The 21,251-nt window shown below is 36.0% G+C and overlaps 1 pseudogene; it reads left to right on the top strand.

Moving 5' to 3' along the window:
* LOC132668000 (CWF19-like protein 1 pseudogene) overlaps window positions 1-5,648 on the top strand; it is a 127,475-nt pseudogene extending 121,827 nt beyond the window's left edge.
* The last annotated feature ends 15,603 nt before the right edge of the window (window positions 5,649-21,251 follow it).

Below are 21,251 nucleotides of genomic sequence, written 5' to 3'. Positions count from 1 at the left end.
AATGATTTGCAAATGAGTTTTTATTTCCTTATTCTTTCCAATCCTTACACAATTATTTCTTTTTCTTGTCATTCTGCACTAGTTAGAAACACTGGTAAAATATCAAATAAAAGAGGTATTGCTTGGAATCTTGGTCTTCTTTCTGAACTCAGAGGTAGAGGCTTCAGTGGGTTCTCACTGTGTATAAAGTTTACCATTGATTTAGAGTCATATTAAGGAAGTTCCCCTCTGTGTCTAATTTTTCAATAACATCAACATCAATGAATTAAGTGCTCTTTTTGTAATTGTTGAGGTATCTTATGATCTTTAATTTCATAATAGGGCAATTTATATTAATTAATTTTTTCATATTGATACAACTTTATCTTCCTGAAGTAAAATCAACTTTGTCATCATGGATTATGCCACTTACATTTTATATATATGTTCTAAATGCTTTTTGCTAATCATATTACTTATGATTTTTGCATCTATGTTTCATAAATAAATTTTGCTCATGAGTTTCTTTCTTTACTATCTTTGTTGCATTATGGTATTAAAATCACACTAGCCTCATAAGTAAGTTTTCAGTGCCCTGAAAAAGTTTGATTAAGATTGAAATAATTTGTTACTTGAACACTGGTTTGACTTGATAGAGACTCTGTGCTTGGGATTTTCTTAGTGGAAATATTTTTGACTACTGATTCAATTTTCTAGTAATTACAGGACAAATCAGCCCTTCTAATTCTTCTTTAGGGACATTTGCTTATATATATTTTTTTCTGAAAATTGGTCAACCTAGTTGAATTTTTTAATTTATAGCATACAATTTTTATAAAACTGTTACAAATATTAAAAATCCCAGAAATACCCAAATGAGTTATAACTTAGGTCCACACAAAAACTGCACATGGATATTTATAACAGCTTTACTTATGATTGCTAAAACTTGGAAGCATAACATGTCCTTCATTAGGTGAATGGATAACAAACTGTGGTGTATCCATGCAATGAGATATTTTTCAGCAATAAAAATAAATGAGCTATCAAGCCATGAGAAGACATGGAGAAAGCTTACATGCATGTTGGCAAGTGAAAGAATTCAATCTGAAAAGGCTGCATACTGTATAATTTCTATTATAGAACATTCTGGAAAAGGTGAAACTATGAAGACAGTAAAATATCAGTGGTTGCCAGAGGTTGGGAGAGGCAGAGGTAAGGGTGTATAGAGAGCACAGGGGATTTTTAGAGCAGTGAAACTATCCTTCATAGTACTGTAATGTAGAGATATATATTACACATTTGTCAAAACTCATAGAATACACAGAACAAAGAGTGAACTCTAAACTGTTAACTTCAGATAATGATGTATCAACATGGGCTCATCAATTGTAACAAATATTCACATTAATGCAAGGTTTAATAATAAGGAAAACTATGCTCAGGGGAGAGAATGGGTGTATGGGAATTCTCCACATTTTCTGCTCCAGTTTTCTGTAAACTAAAACTAATAGAAAATAGTCTATCAACTTAAAAAATAAATAAATAAGTATTGTATTAATTTTCCTCTTCTCATAAGATGTTTCCTAGTTCCTTTTACAATTGCATCAACCTTTAAACATATTTTTCCATTAGTACATTACATTTTTATAATGATGGAATCCACAGCTGTCTAAGTCTTGGACCTAGTTTCTTCTTTTACAAACTCTTTATGTACCATTGAAACACTACATTTTTTCCTAATTGACTTATTTTTATGGGTATATTACTTTGAGAGACAGTTTTAAGAAATGTTCTCATTAATGTTGATTTCCTTCCTGAATAACCATTTTTTAATTAGAGCTTTATTATTGTTGGCAAATTGCAATATTTTTCAAGGTCAATAACATTTGCTAAGCACCAGCTGCACCAACTCAGATAATTCTTAGCTTACCTCAGTGTATTTTTGCTTAAAATGGTCAATTTAATAAATTTATTTATTTACAGTAACACCGCTGGTCACATAAATCCATCAGAGCAGATATTCTGCAACTTTAGACAAGTTCCATAACCCTGATATATTAATATTTTCCCAATGACCATGGGCAACAGAAAAGAACCAATTTAGGCAATTAAACAAAAGTATATGTCTCAGGACACCCTATTTCATGTTCTCTTTCCTTTTGAATGTAACCCATCTGCACAAAAATGAAAACTTATGTATATAGCCCTCTGGTTGCCTAAGAGAATCTGGTTTTGTTTTACTTGAGATGTTAGGTTAATATGATTTTCTTGAACTTCAGAATTCAATCCACCCTTTTCATTTTGGACAGAAATTTTCCCCTTAAATTACAAATGATCTACAAAGTTAAAGGAAGTCATAAGTTTGATTCTTTTGCATTGAGTTAAACAGCAAGTTGAAAATATCAGGCTTATTTTATAATATTCTCTGTAATTTAGCAGAAAATTTATATTCTGAGATTAGTTATAATTTTTTCTAGTATTTGATTCATATTTTTTCTTTTGTTTATTAAATTTGTGGGAACTACATGCATGAAAGTCACAGGAAAAAAAATCTATCGTAATACACACATTTTGAGGTTTAGTTTAGAATTCAAGTTCTTTTATTTAAGATAAACTCAAAACGAATTAAATTATTCCTGCTTAAAATTCCAAAATATTATGAACTATAATACTAACAGGAAGAAATTATGAAAATAATCTTTTCTTCTTTGATAATGTACTCATGCCTTGGACTTCATTGTACATTTTCACTGATAGATCTTGGGCACAGAATTTCTATTTAGCTAGTCTGGAGCAGGCATTTTTTTAACTTTCTTGAATAAAAAAATAAACGACTCATAGTTCGATACTTACCTTTTAAAAATGACCTCTGAGGTGCCTGGGTGGCTCAGTCAGCTAAGTGTCAGACTCTTGATTTCAGCTCAGGTCATGATCTCACAGTCCTGAGATTGAGCCCCCTGGTGGGGCTTCGGCTGAGAGTGTAGCCTGCTTCAGATTCTCTCCCTCCGTCCACTCTGCCCCTCCCCCGCTTTGTGAGGGCACTTGCACACATGCATGAGTACACAGGCACATGCTCTCTCCCTCTCTCTCTCTCTCTTTCAAAAAAATTAATAAATAAAATAAATAAAAATGACCTCTGAAATTCAAATTCTATAAAAAATTCTAAAAATCAAATGTCTACACTAGGTCAGTTGATGAGAAAACAATTGTGGAATTACCATCATTGAATCTGTCAGGGTTAATCAAGGGGAGATTCCAAACCAAGTAGTTTAATTGAGGACATTAATACAGACTACTAGCTACAGAGGAGGAGGAAGGTCTACAAGACAATCAGGGAATGGTGAAGACACCCAGAATTTCACATCAGCAGCCAAAGATTAGTGTCAGACAAAAGTCATTCTATCTATCTATCTATCTCTATATATCTATATCTATATCTAATATATATACATATATATACATACACATATATAAATATATATATTTACATATATATATGTGTATATATATATATATATATATATATATATATATACACATATATTGAGATAGGGAGGAGAAGAGAGAGAGGGAAAGAGAGGGAAAGAGAGGAGAAGCCCAAGCAGGCTCTGCACTGTCAGCACAGAGCCAGACACAGGGCTCGAACTCACTAACTGTGAGATCATGACCTGAGCTGAAATCAAGAGCCCGACACTTAACAGACTGAGCCACCCAGGTGCCCCAAAAGTTATTATAGATTTGGAGAGACATCTAGAATTGATGCTTCAAAGGCCCAAGAATACAGAGCATCTAGACAGAAGCTGGAACCACAGAGAAACAGCCACTCATGAAAGTAAGGCCCAGGTGGGGACTGGGATCATGGCAAGGATTGGCTCAACAGAAATTGTGGCCACAGAGAGAAGGTCTGCTAGAAAGGGATGGGATTATGGAGACTCAGTCTATGGTAGATATATAGCCAAAAGCCAAGAAAAAAGGCAGTGAAGTAACCTGGCTTCTCTCCCTTAGTCCTCCTCTTTTTCTATTTGGTCTCCCATTAGCCATATCTATCCAGAAAACAAATGGCAAAGGGGGTATGGAAAATCAAGTTTATGGAAATCAGGACCCTGAGACACTGAACAGAAGAGTAACAAATTAATCTTTTCTCAGAGTGAAATAGTCATGATCTGGGGGAATTTGACAGAATATCTAGAAGTAAGGACTAGGAAAAGATTAAGAAATGCAGGGTTAGGATATATATATGTATATGTATATGTACATGTATATGTATGCATATGTATAATGACTATCAGTAATGTAAGAGACAAATATTTACAGTATTAGCACTTATATTAAGTTTTATGTCAAAGAAAAATTCTCAGGGATGTTTTTAAAACATATACAAGTTCTTGCATCAGTAGGAAATCTTGTTTTATGAAGTTCTTGGCAAATTTCTTACAAGGGCAACCTCTTATTGACTGCATATGATGTGCCATCATGCACAGGGCTATACATGCACTTTCTTATTTCATCTTCACAAGAACTGTATGAAGTAGACACTATTGTTGTCATTTTGCAGATGAAGGGAGAAAGACTAATTGTCTGAGGTCACAGTGGTGGTACGTGGGAGAATTCCTATTCAAAGCCCTGTTTCCTGATCTCCAAGCTCTGTCTTGGTCACCATGTAATTCTGCCTCAGTCAGTGCTGCTTGAATGAAGTTTCATTATGTGTTATTCATAATCACCTTTCTGAGCAGATGGCTCTCTCCCACTTCCACAAAGCTGGATCACAATAATGATGGTTAAAATTAAATAGGTGTTTTATATTCAACCCACACACAGAAGATGAAACCATTCCTGCTTACATGAGATTTTAAAGACTATCTATGTACAGTTTGATCTCTTTAATCATCTGTAACTACTCTGTTATTCTCTAAGATGGCTAAGGGGATAGATAGACTGAAGCAGAGAAAGAAAGCATTCATCTACAGGCAGGGACTAACCTTCACCCAAAACAGCCTCCAAAGTTGCTTAGCTTCCAGGACCTTGCTGGTTTTGCCTTGCCAGTCCTAAAGTGGAAAAGCATTTGGTGGTCAACACTGACCCACATTGCTACCTTTCCCTGGTCAAAGGAGGCTTAGCTGATGACCATGTCCTCATCCTGCCCATCGGACTCTATCAGTCAGTGACGGACCTTTCATTCAGCAAGATGGTGGAAGAGGTGGAGGAGTATAAGACTACACTGAGGCTTTTCTCTAAGAGTTGAATGAAATGGTGTGTTTTATTTTAGAGAAATTATAAGAGCTATCACCTCCAGCTACAGGTCATTTTTGTGCCACTCAGCCACTGCTCCGTGAATGGCATTAAAGATACCTTCGTTACCCAGGCAAAGGAACAACAAATAGAACCAGCTGTTGGAAATCCAGAGCACTCTGACATCAAGCCCATTGCACAACCGAGAGCAACATATATTTATGTTGAACTTGACAGAGGAGAGAAACTTCTCCACAGAATTAAAAAAAAAAAATTTCCCTTGCAGTTGAGAAGGAAGGTGCTGGCCAGTGAAGCCATTCTTAATATCCCTGACTGGTCTGACTGGAGGCAGTGTCAGACAAGCAAGGTAAGAGGTGACCCTGGCTTATAGCTTCTGGAGAGACTTTGAGCCTTTTGACTTCATTCTGGATGACTAAGCAAAAGGAAAGCCACTTTATGAATTTCACAGGAAGTAGTAGCAACCTGTTTTTAAAGAAACTAGTTTCTCAGGAGACTCTCATGGAAACTGTCTGCACCAAAAAGGCCTAATATTGAAATTTTTTTTTTAAAAAGTCACATTCTAGGTTGAAAACCTTATGTTAAAAGCCTGTCTCTTATCCAGCTCCAAGTACAGATTGTGTTTATCAACATTAAAAATAAAATCAAGAAAAAAAAACCATTTAAATTATAAAATAAAATCCAAATGCTTTACCATGAAAAAAAATGCATCTGGAGTAGGGTTAACACAAAATCTGATATTTTTGCTTTATACTAAATTAGCAGGTATCTGGTTGACTATTTATTTATTATTAATTGCTGATACAGTGATACTGACAGGGTGTGTGTGTGGGGTGTGTGTGTGTGTGTGTGTGTGTGTGTGTGTTTGCTGTAGGGAAGGGTGTAGCATGCTATTCCAGAACTCTTTCTCAAAAGTGAATAAGACAATGGCATTCTAGAACCTGATTTTTAATGGGTATCAGTACTCAGAAAAATAAAAGATACGCTATTTACTAACCAAATTTCATCCTTATATATTCCTTTACAATGCTACCCAGATGACAAACTGAACATGTTTCTTGAAAAAATGTCCCTGGGGGAAAAAAAAGGAAGTAAAGAGAAGAACCTCACTCTTCAGTTGCACCCATTCGGCATCATGAAAATCTGTGGGGCCAGCATGGCATTGGGTAAAGGGCACTTATCAAGGACTCAGGGGTCCCACCTGTGCTCCTCCTTAACTCTATGACCTTGGACATGTTACTTGGCTTCCTCTGATCACAGTCATTTCTCCACAGGGGGAAGTGACTACTTCCTGCTTTTCTACCTCAAACACAGGTGAGGTAGGGAAATGTAAAATGAGATGATTGATGTTAATATACTTTGCAAACTAAAATGATATAGAAGTTTAAGTTATATTAAAAATTCTCCTGAGTTTTTCTATATTTGTCTAGATATATATACACATACTATAAATGTTTTTATATACAGACACACACACACACACACACACACACACACAGGCCTGAGAACCAAGTGCCATGCCATGTATATGATGCACATGTCCATGTTAAAATGCATGAATCATGAGGGGTATTGGTGGGGTGTGGAAAAAAGACCCATAAGTTTGATGGACTGTAGCAATTGCCTTGACCTCTATCTTACTGGTAATCTCTCTTAGCATGTCAAATAGCAGAGGGAGGAGAATGGTGTGCCTTTCATTCAATGCTACAAAAGGCACATATGGCAGAAAATCAAGCTAAATTATCAAATTATATTGTAGTCCCCAAAAGATTTTCCTTAGTGAGATAGAAGGGGAAAAAAATCATCATTTCATCTCGATTCTCGATTTAGAAGAATATGGGATGGTACCATCTCGTAGAAATCACAAAATGAACTTTATCATGATTGACTTCTAGAAAAATAACAAGAAATGTGAAAATTATCACAAAGAACAGAATTGAATTCACTATTATTTTATAATAATATAATAATACACGATAATTTTACTACCGGGGGCATCTGGGTGGCTCAGTCGGTTAAGTATCTGACTCTATTTCAGCTCAGGACATGATCTCTCCGTTTGTGGGTTTGAGCCCTGAGTTGGGCTCTGTACTCACAGAGCAGAGCCTGCTTGGGATTCTTTGTTTCCCTCTCTATCTCTGCCCTTCCTCCACTCAGGTTCTCTCTCTGTCTCAAAAATATATGAATAAATATTAAAAATAGATATAATTTTACTACTGAAAATTAGAGAAATAGGAATTTTATGACTTGGAGGATTTAATTCCGGCTAATTTACTTTCCTTTTTATCCAACAACAAAAGCTTAAAATGCCATACCCTGTGGTTGAATCATTGGATCATCTTTCTTGTAGTTATTGACAGCTTTATCATTACTAACTTTGCTTGTTTTTTCATGGCAATTAAACTTATTCTTAAACTTTAATTCCAGTATAATTAACACACAGTGTTCTATTCGTTTCAGGGGTACAATATCGTGATTCGACAATTCTATACATTACTCAGTGCTCATCATGATAAATGTACTCTTCATCCCCATCACCTTTCCACCAAGTCCCTAACCCAGCTCCCCTCTGATAACCATCAGTTGGATCTCTATAGGTAAGAGTTTGTTTTTTCTCCCTTTTTCTTTGTTCATTTGTTTTGTTTCTTAAATTCCACATATGATTGAAATCATATGGTATTTCTCTTTCTCTGACTTATTTCACTTGGCATAATACTCTCTAGCTCCATCCATGTCGTTGTAAATAGCAGGATTTCATTCTTTTAGGATTAATATTCCATTGTACATATACACACCACCTCTTCTTTACCCACTTATCTACTGAATGGACATGGGTTTCTAGCACAATTTGGCTATTATAAATAATGCTACAATAAACATAGGGCTGCATATATCTTTTTTTTTTATTTTGAAAGAGAGAGACAGTGCATGAGCAAGAGAGGGGCAGAGAGAGAGAGAGAATTCCACGCAGGCTCCACAGTGTCAGCACAGAGCCCAAAGCGGGGCTCGAACTCAGAAACCATGAGGTCATGACCTGAGCCAAAATCAAGAGTCAGACGCTTAACCAACAGAGCCACCCAGGCACCCTGCATACACCTTTTTAAATTAATGCTTCGTATTCTTTGCGTTAATACCCAGTGGAATTCCTGGATCCCATGGCAATTCTATTTTTAACTTTTTGAGGAACGTGCATACTGTCTTGAATACTGACTGCACTAGTTTGCATTCCCACCAACAGTGCACAAGGGTTTATTTTTCTCCACATCCTCACCAACGTTTGTTATTTCCAGTGTATTTGATTTTAGCCATTCTGACAAGTTTGAAGTGATATCTCATTGTGGTTTTGATTTGCATTTCCCTGATGATTAGTGATGTTGAGCATCTTTATGTGTGTCTGTTGGCCATCCACATGTCTTCTTCGGAGAATATTGCTTGTTTTCTAGTTGTCTCTTTAGACATGCCAGAGATCAGTCTTTCTGACTGTCTTTATTTTAGGAACTACTTCAAGGAAAAGTAGTTTTTTATGCCAATCTGCTCATTTTTATGCTGGTCTTAATTTTCTTCTTGATTTCCTAAACAGTGTTAGTTATTCTTTTTCCTAAATTTTGAAATAAAATATGTCACACACTAAGTAAGGGGCATAGTATCAGAAAACAACTGTATGTGAATAGACTTAAAATCTTGGACTTCAGAATATCTCTCATGCATAATAAAGAAGCAGAGTTAAATAGATTTGACTACATGAAAATAATAGCTACTGATTTGGAAGAGTTCATTATCATATTTTGTTCTGGTTTATGTCCTAAAGCGGCAGTGGTTTGCATTTGTCTTTTGTAATCAACCGAAATTTATATTATGAATAAAAAATGACAAACTTCTGTGCAGAATAACATGATTTACTTGGTACTGATACTAGATTTCTAGATGGTACAGACGAATGTGGACAAAGGTTGGCAGTAGGGCTTGGAGTGGGATGACCAGAATGTCTGGGATGAAGCACAGGTGAGCCATTATTTGTTCTAAATACAGTGCTGTCCCCTATTTAATTAGTATGATAAAAAATGCTCACAGGTAATCTAATCCTTTTGCGATTTTCATTTTAGGTTTTATTGTGGGTTTTCATCTTTTTCTGTATCTTCATAGATAGTTGCATTGCCAGAATGATGGTTTAAGTAGAAATTCAAACCCAAATTACAGAACAGAGAGTAAAATATTCTTAGAGAATGCAAAATGTTAGTTATTGAGATATTGAAGTAATAATTTAACTTTAGGCTCCAGTGTTTCTGTCTGGTGGCAGCATGGCCACGGGTGTGACTGAGGTGGCGGCAGCCATGATGGAGGTCAGCTCGGCTAGGCAATTGGAGGAGCTGCCTCACTTCAGAGCCAAGTCCCTCCTCGGTTCATTTCCGGGCACCATGGGATGAACGAGATAGCAGAGTTAGCTAAAGAAACCCTCAAGTTTCATTCGTGAAGTTGGAGGCTGAAGCTGCTCATTAATGTAGAAGCTGCTTTTAGGCAAACAGTCTTGGGCAATGGAATGTGGAAAGGGCCCCCAGTGATCACCTGACTGAATATAGACAGGCCCATCAGGCAACCCATCTGAAAGTATCCATAGGCCCTAGTTAACCAATGGGCTACTTACAACCAGGCACAGTTACCAAAAAAGGGAAAATTCCTTATGTGCCCCTAATCTTCACCTTTCCCTCTTATTTTATATTATATTTTATTTTATTTGTTTTGTTTTATTTTATTATTTTATTTTATTTTATTTTTTAATTTGAGAGAGAGAGCAAGAACAGAAAAGGCAGAGGGAGAGAGAGAAAGAATCTCAAGCAGGCTCCACACTTAGTGCAGAGCCCCAGGCAGGGCTCAATCCCTCAATCCTGGGATAATGACCTGAGCCAAAATCAAGACCTAGAGGTTTAACCGACTGAGCCACCCAGTTGCCCCCTCACCTTCCCCATTTAAACAAAGCCCCCACCCACTGCCTCCTTGCACACAGTCTTTCCTCTGATTTCCTGACCCCTCCCCCTCCTATAATTAAGGAGCTGGAATGGAAGCAGCTGACAAGCTACATTCAACTTGCCCCAAAGCTCCCAAATTAGAAGAAAAGCTCAAAGCACTGACAAATAAAGCTTCTGTGATGCTCTTTATGGAAGGAAACAAACAGGAAGCAAGATGTGGATTCAGCAAACAAATTCTGGAAATACAAAATAATACTAGTGTTCAATATGAGACATTTGATAGATTGGAGGATGAATAATTCAACAGGAGTTAAAAGCTTACTTGAATTGGCCCACATATCCTTAGCTGTATGTGAAAGGGAAGATTGTTGGAGGTCTGGATATCGTTAAGGAACTGAAAGACAATGGGGAGTTGCTGTCAGTACTGAAAGGAGAGAATTAGTGAATGTTACAGTTGGTGCCCAATTGTTGCAGAAAATACTTCATCACAGTGGGACAGCTCACAACTCAGTTCTCAGAGGAGGGTGAGGGCCAGAGACTGCTTCTTACCCAGTTATGCTGAGTGTATTTCACAAAATTGTACTAAATACATATTTGTTTCATTTTTTTTACCAAACACAAAATGCAATAAATATCTTCAAATCCAATTAAAAATAGTTGTGTAAAACAATAATAGTAATAATAATAATTTAACTTTAAAATAAAATAAGAAATTAAAGTCTGTATATCAGTTATCTGCTGTGGTATTTCAAAGGAATTAAAACTGAGGCTGAGGCACCTGGGAGACTCAGTCAGTTGAACGTCGGACTTCAGCTCAGGTTACGATTTCACAATTCATGAATTCAAGCCCCACGTCCGGCTCTGTGCTGACTGCTGGCAGCTTGAAGCCTGCTTCAGATTCTGCGTCTCCCTCTCTCTCCCTCTGCCCCTCTACAGCTTGTGCTCGCTCTCTCTCTCAAAAATAAGTGAACATTTAAAAAATAATTAAAAAAATAAAAAATAAAACTGAAGCTTAAGACAACATTTATTTATTTGTTCCTAATTCTGCAATTTGGGTGTATGCCATTGGATAGTTTTTCTGCTAATCTCTCCTGAAGTCACTCATGTAACTACTCACTTTGAGATTTCTTCTGGGAATGGACGGTCCAAAATTGGCTTTACTCATGTGTCTAGTGGCTTTCCAGGACAGCCACCCAAGGCACCTCAGTTTTCCTATTCAGCAGAATATCCAATATTTCCTATAGGATGAAAGCAGGGATCTTGGGCCCAGGCGTACAAATCACACAAAGTCACTTCTACCCTCTACTGGTCAAATCAAGGCACAGGCCCACCCAGATCCAAGAAGTAGAAGATAGATTACACTTCTTGATGAGGACTGAGAAACTCACATTGCAAAGAGGCGTGAACACAGGCAGGTATGATTCACTGGAAGGTCTTAGTATAATAACCCAACAGTCTAGACCTAAGACTATTCTTACAGAATAATAATTATGACAACTGATAATAAGTGCTAAAATATTTACAAGTGTCAAACAACTGTTGTACATAACATATATTAATTCTCAAACGACTCCCTGAGATAGGCTCAATTATTTTCACAGTTTTATAAATGAGAAAACAAGATCACATAAACATAAATGTATTAAAATTGTTTCAATAATTAAATATTAGTAATATGATCTGGATACAGAAGTAGATAGACGTAGTTAGAACAAAACAGAGTCCAGACTGAGACTCAGCTGTATGGGGGCATTCAATCTAATATAAAGCAGTCATTTCAAATTACTAAGATAAAGTGTACTGCGCGACAAATTGTTAAGTTCTGTGGTAATTTTTTAATGAAATGAGTTACAAACAAAAGAGCCATTTGGAAAAAAAATTAACATTTGGTATACAATCTCATTCAAAATGAATGCGAATAGATTGGATGTGTAATTATATAACTATTAATCCTATAGAAGTACTGAAATAAAGTATGAGTAGATATATTTAAACTTTTAGAGTGATCACAAACTCTTAGGTAAGGCTGGATGTGAAAAACAGAAATTCAAAAAATACATAGATTTGGAGGGGGAGGGGGGCGCCTGAGTGGCTCAATCTGTTAGCTCAAGGGTCTGACTCTTGATTTCAGCTCAGGTCGCGATCTAATGGTTGGTGAATTCAAACCCCACATAGGGCTCTGTGCTGACAGCGTGGAGCCTGCTTGGGATTCCCCTTCTCTCCATCTCTTTGCCCCTTTCCTGTGTGCATGCTCATATGTGTTCTCTCTCTCTCTCTCTATCAAAAATAAATAAATAAACATTAAAAAATATAGATAGATTTTTATTATATAACAATACGCTAACACTTCTTAAGGACTTATAAACAATATTCTAAATGTTTTACAATTATTATAACATTTAACATTCATGCAGTTTCTATGAGGTAGTTGCTAGCATTACTCACACTTTATATCTGAGGAAACTGAGCAAGAGTTGCTCATTATCTATAGTTATATAGCTTCTAATTAGACAAGCTAGGCTGGAACTTCAGTATTCTGACTCCACACCCTGTGCCCTTCCATAAAAATAAAATATTTTTTATGTTTATTTACTTTTGAGAGTGAAAGAGACAGAACATGAGTGGGAAAGGGGCAGAGAGAGAGAGGAAGACACAGAATCCGAAGCAGGTTCCAGGCTCTGAGGTGTCAGCACAGAGCCCAACGCAGGGCTTGAACTCACACACTGCGAGATCACGATCTGAGCCAAAGGCAGCCACTTAACCAACTGAGCCACCCAGGTGCCCCCAAAATAAAATATTTTTAAGTGAAAGACCATTAAAAGGAAATATATGTTATAAAGTAGAAGTCGTGAAAAAATAAGAAAGAGCTATAATGGAGATAGCATAAAAGATAATATGGCAAATGATAAAGAACCTGACAAACAAACAATAGAAAAAAATAGGCTAAGAATAGAAATGGGAAATTCACACAGAAAAAGAGACACAAATATTCAATAGAAACAAGAAAACATGTTTGAAAGCGCTAGTAATCAAGCAAATACAAGCAAAAGTAGGAATTATCAATGCCAGTTAATAGTCTGGGAAACATGAAAGAAATGAACAATGCTTGAAGCTTATGAAAATATGAAGAAATAGCTATCCATACGTGTTGATGGAGGGGTTGTAAATTGGAGGACTATAGGACAAAATATTCACCAAATCAGAATGACCACACCCTGAAAACCTTAATATTCCCCTTAGAAATTCATCCTGCCAAGATTCCTAACAAATGTGCTAAGATGTACATTTATTACACTGTTGTTTATAGAATGAAAAAAAAAAAAAAACAAAAAAGAGGAGGCCATCTCAAAATTCCTTAATAAGGGACAGGGTAATAAATTTTAGAACAACATGTCATAAAATGGACTCCTGTGCAGCCATTAAAATGGCTGATATAAATCTATTCACACTGACAGTGAAATACGCACTACCCCGTTGAAAGAAAAAAAAAACAGGTTGTAAAACATTCTGTAATGTGTGGTCCTTTTAATATAAAATTGTATGGTAATACATTAAGAGTATGAAAGGGTATTCGGATTGAGGTTAATAGGAGTTGGGGTCAATAATAGTTGTGAAAGTACAGAAGAATTTATTTTTACTCTTTATTCCTCTATGTATTATTTAACTTTTTTACAAGAAGCATTCTCTTTGTAAAACAGAAAGTTTGGCTTTCCGGATGTGGCAGCATAAGGATAGTGGAGAATCCTCCCCCCGACCCCCCCCCAGAATACAAGTATCAAAACTGGACAAAATTGGGAAAAACAAACATTCCAGGGCTGTAAAAAGTGGACCATAACAAACAACAAAATTAAGAAATTTATTTATGAAAAATGACAATGCTTTGTGTAGTAACAGTGAGAGTCTGTCTGTAGCCTTTTTTACCTGCTTCCTTCTCTCTCTCTCTCTCTCTCTCTCTCTCTCTCTCTCTCACACACACACACACACACACACACACACACACACACACACCACATCCAATTAGTTGACATGGTAATTTTACAAGAGTGGAGCTGCCCAGCAAAGCCCGTGTCTTTGCTGCCAGCTGAGGCAGACGTGATTTGGAGCAAAGGGTAATAACTCAGGGATAGCAGTGTTGTCAATGAAAGCAGTAAATTCATTAGGTAATGAGCAGGGAAAACCTTATGCTCTACTAACTTGAGTTTGTAATCCCAGCTGTAGGGAAACCCTAAAACTGAGAAGGCCATAGACCATCAGAGGAAAAAATGGTAGTACTGTATTATTTAGTTCATTACATATATAGGCATAAAATATATGACAATAATACCACAAAATTAGGAGAAGTTGTTATATTTTACTGGAATTAAGTCAATATTAACCTCGCCTAGCTTGTGATAGTTAAGATGTAGCATGCCTAGAGTAACCGCTATGAAAATAACACTAAAATATAGAGTTAAATAAAAATGAAAGAGGAGAGATTATTACCAGCCTCAGAAAGATAAAAAAGATTTATAAGGGAATACTATGAACAACTGTATGCTACCAAAGTACATAAATTAGATGAAATAGACAAAAGCCAGAAGGGACAAAAACAACAAAAACTACTCAAAAAGAATATCTAAATAGACCTATAATAAGTAAAGAGATTGAAAAAAATAAGCAAAAACTACCTACAAAGAAAAACCCAGGCCCAGATGCCTTCCCTGGTGAATTCTACAAAACATTTAAAGAATTAATGCCAATTCTTCACAAACTCTTCTAAATGGAAAAATAGGAATTACTTCCCAATTCATCCTATGAGGTCAGTATTACCCAAATACCAAAACCAGAAAAAGATATCACAAGAAAAAAAAAAAAAAAAAAACCAACCTATAGACTAACATCTCTGAGTTTTATAGATGATAAAATCCTCAATAAAATACTAGTAATCTGAATCCAGCAACCTCCAAAAAGGACTATATACTATTAATGGAATTCATTCCAGGAATGCAAGGTTTGACATCCTAAAATTAATTACTGCAATACATCATAACAACAGACATTAAAACAAAATCACATGATTATCTCAGTTGATGCAGAACAAATGTTTGGCAAAACTTAACATCTTTCCTGATAAAAATACTCACAAATGAGGAAGTGAAGATAACTTTTTCCTTAACCTGATTCAAGGCTTGTATGAAAAACCCATAGCTAACATTGTGCTTAATGATGAAAGACTAAATGCATTCCTCCTAAGATCAGAAATAATACAAAGATATCTACTCTCACCAGAATAGGCAAATCTCTGCAGACAAAAAGTAGATTTGTGGCTGCTTAGGGCTGGATAGGGGCTGGGGGTAGAGGGTGGGTTAGGGGGAAATGGGAAGGTCTGCTAATGAGTATGGAGGTTCTTTGGTGGTAACGAAAATGTTCTAAAATTTATTGTGGTGATAGTTGTCCAATTCTGTGAATACACCAAAAACTATGGAATGCACATTTTAAATGCGTGAAATGTATTATATTTGAATTATATCCTAATAAAGCTGTTATTTTTAAAAGAAGAAAACTTTAAAATATACTAAAATATTGATTAAATACAAAAACTATAGTACAGGAAGAACAAAGGGACAAAAAAAAAGACATGAGACATTATAGAAAAAAAGAGCAAAATGGCAGAAATAAATCCAACTATATTTCTTTTAATTTGCTTTAACGTTTATTCATTTTTGAGAGACAGAGACAGAGCATGAGTGGGGGAGGGGTAGAGAGAGAGAGAGAGGGAGACACAGAATCCAAAGCAGGCTCCAGGCTCTGAGCTGCCAGCAGAGCCCGACATGGGGCTTGAACTCACAGACCGTGAGATCATGACCTGAGCCTAAGTCGGATGCTTAACCGACTGAACCACCCAAGTGCCCCTAAATCCAACTATATTAATGTCTTTTCAAGTGAATGAATTAAACGATGCAATGAAAAGGCAGAAATTGTCAGATTGAATTAAAAAACAACGTCCAACTATGTGTTGTCTAAAAGTGACACTATTTGAATTTAAGTGTACAACTAGGTTGAAAAGGAAAGGGTGAGTAAAGACATACCATGTACCCAGGAGCCATAAAAGAGCTGGGGTGACTATACTGGTATCAATGTTTTAAATACAGTTTAAAGCAAAAAATACTACTAACAACAAGAAGGGCATTTTATGATATAAGAGTCAGTATATATGGAAGTTATACTGGAGTATACCTAGAGTCCCAAAATACACAAACTAAAACGAAAAACTGACAGTTCAACAATTAAAGGTGATTTCAATACCCCACTGCTAGAGCAAATGGGCAGAAAATCAACATTGAAACAGAAGATTTGAACACTATCAAACAACCTAACATGACAGTTATAGAACACTCCACCCCAAAACGGCAGAATGTACATTCTTTTCAAGGATAAACAAAACATTCCCTGGGATAGACCATAGTCTTGGCCACACAATAAGTCTCAGTAAATTTAAAAGAATTGAAATCATGTAAAATATGGTTTCTGAGCACAAAAAAATTAAATTAAAAATTAACAATAGAAAGAAATTTGAAAGATCCCAAACAGTTGGAAATTGACCATTTGTAAATACCCCAAAAGTCAAATAAGAAACCACAGGGAAAATAAGAAAATCTCTAATTACTTGAAGAAGAAAACACAACATAAAAATTGGGAAACACAGCTATAGAAGTGCTTAGAAGGGGGCACCTGGGTGGCTCAGTTATGCATCTGACTTCAGCTCAGGTCATGATCTCATGGTTCATGGGTTCAAGCCCCATATCAGGCTCTGTGCTGACAGCTCAGAGCCTGGAGGCTGCTTCAGATTCTGTGTCTCCCTCTCTCTCTGCCCCTCCCCCACTTGCACTCTGTCTCTCTCTCTCTCTCTCTCAAAAACAAATATTAAAAAAAAGAGAAGTGTTTAGAGGGAAATTTAGTGGTTTGAACACTTACATTAGAAAGAAAGATAGATCTAAGGAAATTATCTAAGCTCCTACCACAAGAACAAAAGAAGAGATCAGAGTGTGGACTGATTTAAGTGTCTGATTATTGGTTTCAACTCAGGTCATGATCTCACAGTTCATGGGTTCCAGTCCTGCATGGGGCTCCATGCTGGCAGTGCAGAGCCTACTTGGAATTCTCTGTCTCCCTCTCTCTCTCTCTGCCCTTCCCCTGCTCACTCTCTTTCTCAAAATAAAGAAATAAACATTTTTTTAAAAAGAAACTCAAGAGGGGGCGCCTGGGTGGCTCAGTCGGTTAAGCGTCCGACTTCAGCTCAGGTCACGATCTCGCGGGATCTCGCGGTCCGCGAGTTTGAGCCCCGCTTCAGGCTCTGGGCTGATGGCTCAGAGCCTGGAGCTTGCTTCCGATTCTGTGTCTCCCTCTCTCTCTGCCCCTCCCCCGTTCATGCTGTGTCTCTCTCTGTCTCAAAAGCAAATAAACGTTAAAAAAAAAAAATTTTTAGAAAAAGAAAAAGAAAATCAAGAGAACAAAAAGCTGGTTCTTGAAAAGTCAACAAAATTGATAAAGAGTTAGAGTGACAAAGAAAAAAAAGAGAAAGAAGATACAAATCAATAAAATCAGGAATTTGAAAGAGGGGGTATCAGTAATTTCTCTACAGAAATGGAAATAATTACAAGAAAATTTTACAGTCCACTTTATGCCAACAAATTAAATACATTAGATGAAATGGATAAGTTGATACAATATGCCCATTATCAAGAGACTCAAGAAGAAACAGAAAATCTGTATAGATGTATAAATAAATGAAGAAATTAAATTAATAATTAAAAATCTTCTCATGCACACACACAAAAAGCTCAGATACAGGTGATTTCACTATGCATTCTATCTAATATTTAAAGAAAAAAACATACTAGTCCTGCTCAACGTTTATCAGAAGAGAAAGAAACACTTTTCAACTCATTCTGAGGCCAATATCACTCTGATACCAAAGCCAGACAAATATATCAAATGAGCTGTAAAACAATATCCTAAATGACTATAGATACAAAATCCTTAACAAAATGTTAGCAAATGTAGTCATCATGTCAAGAGGATTATGTATCATGCCCTTGTGGGATTTATCCTAGGAATACAAAGTTTCTTGTGTTCAAATACGCAATATCAATAAAGGACAAAAATCACCTGGTCATCTCAATAGAATCACACTATCATTTGAAAAAAATCCAATATCCACTTATTATGAAAAAACAACTTGCAATAACCTAAGAATAAAAGAGAATTTCCTTTATCTCAGAAAGAGAATTTAAGAAAAACCTAAAATTAACATCATGCTTAATAGTAAAAAATTGAATAATTTCACACTTAGATTAGGAACAAAGCCAAAATATTTGTTATCACCACTTCTATTCAATACTGTGCTAGAGATTCTAGACAGTAGAATCATGTCATAAAAATAAATTAAAAGTATATACTGGAAAAAAGAAATAAAACTCTATATGCAAACAATATGATCCTATGTCTAGGAAATCTTAAGGCACCTCCAAAACTCAAAGCAAAACAAAGCAAAATCTAGAATTAGTAAACAAGTTGAAAAGGCACAAAATACAAAATCAAAATTTAAAAATCAACTATATTGTGTAATACAGCAAAAAATAATCAAAATTTTAAATTAAGAAAACAATTTTATTCACAATAGCATCAGAAAGAAATACTAAGGAATAACTTAACAAAAGAAATAAAAAATCTGTATAGAAACACCTACAAAAGATTGCAGAGAGAAATTAAAGTAGATCTTTAATAAAATGGAAAGCCATTCTGCATTCATGGGCTGTAAAACTTATTATTTTGAAGATGTCCGTTCTCCCCAAATTGATGTATATATTTAATCTAATCTCTATTAAAATCTAGTAAAATCCCTGTAGTCTTTTTTTTTTTTTTTTTTTTTTTTGGCAAAATTGACAAGGTGATCCAAACAAAGAACCTAGAATGTCAAAGAATCTTTGAAAAAAAAAAAAAAAGGTAGTTGGAGGACTTATACTACCCACATTCAAAGGTCTCTATGAAACTACAGTAGTTATGATACTGTGGTTTTATAAAAGGAGACATCTAGATCATGGATCAGAAGAGAAAGTCCTGGAGTGCCTGGCTGGCTCATCTGGTGGAGCATGTGGCTCTTGATCTCTGGGTTGTGAGTTTGAGCCCCAGGTTGGATGTAGAAATACTTAAAAGTAAAATCTTTACAATTTTTTTTCATTTTATTTATTTGAAAGAGACAGAGAGAGAGAGAGAGAGAGAGAGAGAGAGAGAGAATCCCAAGCAGGGTCCAAGCTCAGCATGGAGTCCAACATGGGGCCTCGATCCCACGAACTTGGGATTATGACCTGAGCTGAAATCAAATCAGATGTTCAACCAACTGAGCCACCCAGGTGCCCCCCAAATAAAATCTTAAAGAAAAAAAAAGACTAGAAAATCTCCAAATAAGTGTTTCTATTTATGGTCAATTGTTTTAATTCATTTTCTGGGCAACAGTATTTATGTAAATTTTCCTGGTTATATTAACTTTTCTCAAAAGCCTTTAAAAAAAAACACGCAAAATTTTGTTTTAGAGTAGTTTTAGATCCGCAAAAAAAAAAAAATGCAGAGTTTTGTCATACCCTGCGCTCAGTCCCCCCTATTGCTAACATCTTGCTTTACTATGGTACATCTGTCATGACTAATGAACAAATATTAATACAATATTATTAGCTAAAATCCATACTTTATTTGGATTCCCTTTGTTTGGACTAATGTTCTTTTTCTGTTCCAGGATTCCATCCAGGATACCACATCACATTTAGTTGTGATGTCTCCCTAGGCTCCTCTGGACTGTGATAGTTCCTCAAACTTTCTTTGTTTTTTGTTTGTTTGTTTGTTTTACGTCTTTGATAGTTTTGAGGATTACTAGTCAGGTGTTTTACAGAATGTCCCTCACACTGAGTTTTCCTACTGTCTTTCTCATTGTTTAGACCGTGGTCATGCATGTCAGGGAAGAAAGACCACAAAAGTAAAATGTTTGTCTTATCACACCATTGTCAAAAGGATACCTGTTATCAACTTGACATCACAGAGGATTTTGACTTTGATCACCTGGCCACAGTAATACTTGTCAGGTTATTCTAGTGGAAAGTTACTCTTCAGCACCTCCCCAACCTATTCCACACTGTACTCTTTCTTTGGAAGGGAGTTACTAAACACAGCCCTCACTTAAGGAGTATAGAATTACACACCACCTCCTTCAGGTAGTCATATCTACACAACTTATTTCTGATTCCTTAGAATGGGATATTTGTCTCTTCTTACTCTTGTATTTGTTTGATCATTTATTTATATCAGTATGAACTCATGAGCACTTATTTTGTACTTTGGGTTATAATCTGATATACATTATTTATTTTGCTCTTCAAATCTTCGCAGATTTGGCCATTAGGAGCTTTTCACATTGACTCCTGTGTCATTTTCACATATTGCCATCATTTTGTCTTCAAGGGCTTTTGTACTTTCCCACAAGATCTCTTGGCTCATCTTATATTTTCCCTGACCCAGACCTAGAATCTGCTATTTCTCCAAGGAGCCCTGGTTTCTTTCACTGGAGAATGGTATTAAAAACAAAAACCTAGGGGTGCCTGGGTGGCTCAGTCGATTAAGCGCCAAACTTTGGCTCAGGTCATGATCTCACGGTTTGTGGGTTCGAGCCCCACGTCAGGCTCTGTGCTGACAGCTCAGAGCCTGAAGCCTGCTTCGGATTCTGTGTCTCGCTCTCTCTCTGCCCCTCCCCTGCTTGCGCTCTGTCTCTCTCTCTCTCAAAAAGTAAATAAACATTAAAAAAAATTTTTTTACATAAATAAATAAAAACGAAAACCTAACTGCCAATCTGCATGTTGCTTCTAAGGATGACATTGTTTCTAGGCCCTCTCAGAGGACAAAGCTAGGAGATATGTGTATATATACTAACCAACATACACACATCTATAGTTATACAAATTTATATATAATGGTATGATTAGATAGATAAATAGATCATTATTTATATGAAGGTAAACATGAGTTTATACT

This window comes from Panthera onca, chromosome B2 (genome assembly GCF_046562875.1).
Source record: "Panthera onca isolate mPanOnc1 chromosome B2, mPanOnc1 haplotype 2, whole genome shotgun sequence".
In the NCBI taxonomy this organism is placed as follows: domain Eukaryota; kingdom Metazoa; phylum Chordata; class Mammalia; order Carnivora; family Felidae; genus Panthera; species Panthera onca.
This window is presented reverse-complemented; position numbering and strand designations above follow the sequence as displayed.